The sequence below is a fragment of the Ascaphus truei genome, chromosome 18 (genome assembly GCF_040206685.1).
Source record: "Ascaphus truei isolate aAscTru1 chromosome 18, aAscTru1.hap1, whole genome shotgun sequence".
NCBI classification, from domain to species: domain Eukaryota; kingdom Metazoa; phylum Chordata; class Amphibia; order Anura; family Ascaphidae; genus Ascaphus; species Ascaphus truei.
Window position 1 is genome coordinate 39,660,263 of NC_134500.1, and position 2,739 is coordinate 39,663,001.

A 2,739-nucleotide genomic window follows, 5' to 3' on the forward strand; every position below is an offset into this window, starting at 1 on the left:
TTCGGGTTGCAGGTAACCAGGAACGGGAGGGCACTCCACATAAAAGACCCCGCAGACGGCCCGGAATTCTTAAGCAAACTGGGCCTCAAAGGTGCCCCGGCACCCCCAACGGAGGAGGCAGAAGTGCTGGAGCCGGAGTGGAGTGGAGGGCCTGGATCCCCTCGGACAAAAGGGAAGCGCTGAAATATGGCACCGGTCTTCCCACACTAGCGCACAGTTGCGCAGTTTTCAAGTTATCATGCTGTTATAAACTATCTAGCCCCACTGCTTGTTATCTACCTGCCCACTGGACACACTAACCGGAGGGGTGGGTAAACCGGCCATTCATCAGCCTAATATCGCCCAGTTATGCCTCTGACCCGGACGGGTCATACAGACGCGCCCTCACCAAATGGCACGGCCAGGGGGGAAGCAAGAAGATCACATCCGCACTGGAACGGGGGGTGACCGACCCAGGGTAATCGGATGGGCAGCTCAATCCCTGCAAAAAGTAAACGGACTTACCTCCATTCAGCAAAAGATGGCGCTGAGGCCGGAGCATGGTGAGTTCCAGCGTGAGACGCAGACGGCAGCGGCTCTCCTAAGGCGGGAAGAAGCAGCGCGCCACACCTCCTCCTCATGGCGGAGCACTCCTCAAAATGGCGTCCGGTCACAGGAAACAGGAAACCAGCTGACAGCCGAGGGCGGATGCACAGTGACGGGCGCCATCTTGGAGGTGGCAAAGGAATCAGACGACGTCATCAGACAGAGACGCACCGCACCGGAAGGCGCGAAAGATCTGCAGAATGCCGCGGAAGTCTCCCACTCAGAACAGGAGGGCAGATACGATATATGGGACTTGCAGGCCTTGGGAAAGGGGGTACATTAAGCGGAGAGCCGACTGGATTGTAGAAGAAGGGAGCTTCAGATATAGTAATAACAGGAGGTAGCCGAGAGGGGCTCAGGGAAGTAGATTTCAGACTAGATATGGGAGCAAGGAAGGCTAAAATAATAGGAAGGAGAAAAAAGAGGGCGTACGTAAGTAGGCGAGGGGGAAAGGCAGAGTGAGGGAATATAAGAGTGAGAATTAAAAATAAAGGTATCAGAGACAGAGAAGAGAGCAAGAGATGGGGGGCGGAGAGGTCGCAGGGGAGGAGAATGAGGATGTGCAGGCTCGGGAAAGTTGGAAGCAGGTGGGGGGAAGTAAGCAGATAGGAGAGAGGTAGCATGGGTAGAGCGAAGCAGGGTTAAGTATAGTAAGCTGGGAATCTGAAGAACATGGTTGGTGACTCGGAGAGAGAGGCAAGGGGCAACAGGATAGAGAATTGATTCTTAAAAGTTGGATTGGCAAACACAGTCACATTAGGCTAAGTTGCGCAGTTAACAAGTTAGGGGATATATCCCCATTTACCATTTAGGGTGTATGAGATGCGCGGACACGGGGTGGGAACCGGCTGGTCTACCCCGAAGTCGGCATAAGCCTCAAGCAGGGGGTGATGGGGGGGGGTCTCCCAGAACCACCTAAAGACCTTCGGAGAGAGGGAGGGGGGCAGGGTCCGGGACTCGCCAGGTCCTCAATCCGAAAGGCAGTGATGCGGGAAGTAGGTCAGGGAAGGCCTGGTTCCGGTATCAGTTACATGTGTATAACCGTTTATATGTTTGAGTGTTTTGATTTGTATGTATCCTCTCCTAATGTTTTTTCCCTTTGTACCACTCTCCCTTTTCGCGTACCCTACCCACCCATCAAGAGGCAGATGAGGAGACGCTCCGCAAAGAGAGTTGCTGAAACTGAAATCCATGCACCTCCCAGAGGGCCCCGAAGGGCGCAAGAAGTCAACGACAGAATCAGGTCATCAATAAAACACTATGAGTAATGAGGTCAGATGCATATCTCACAATGTGAAGGGGTTCAACGGCCCAGCAAAACGCAAGCTGGCCTTGCGGGACTACAAACGTCTCAGGGCCGATATACTGTTTCTCCAGGAAACGCATTTTTCTAGAGATAGTTACCCAAAATTCTGGGACAAAGATTTCAGAGTAGTACACATGGCATCCGCACAAGTTAAAAAAAGAGGGGTTGCAATAGCCATACATAACAGGTTACATTTTCTAGTTGAGAAGAAGGTTGTAGATAGAGAGGGCAGATTCTTAATCTTAGTGGGGTCACTACAAGGAAACCCGCTTACGTTAGCATCGGTCTATGCACCTTGCGAAGCTTCGGCAGATTTCTTCTCCCTCTTCTTTAGAAAGCTCCACAGGGAGGCTAAGGGAAAGATGATAATAGCAGGTGACCTAAACAGGACCCTAAATCCCAAATTAGACAGATGCACGTTTACGGATGCCCCCCCTAAAATGGACATTCGGCAAATCATACAGGGGTTAAAAGAATGCCAATTAGTAGACATATGGCGGGAACAACACCCCAGCAGTAGAGACTACACCTTTTTCTCTCACCCCCACAACCGATACAGCCGGCTGGACTACTTCCTTGTATCCAATAGATTGGTTCCGGTGGTCTCCCACTCAGGGATCCACGATATTTCGTGGTCCGACCACGCACCCATTGAGCTGCGGTGCTCACTAGACCTGCGAGCCAGACCTGGAGCAAATTGGAGGCTTAATGAATTATTGCTCAAAATCCCAGACATACAGAGAGAGATAGGAGACAGAATCACAGACTTCTTTGCTGAGAACGTAGGGAGTGTCTCGTCCAACACTACCTTGTGGGAGGCCCATAAGGCAACGCTCAGAGGCTCCCTC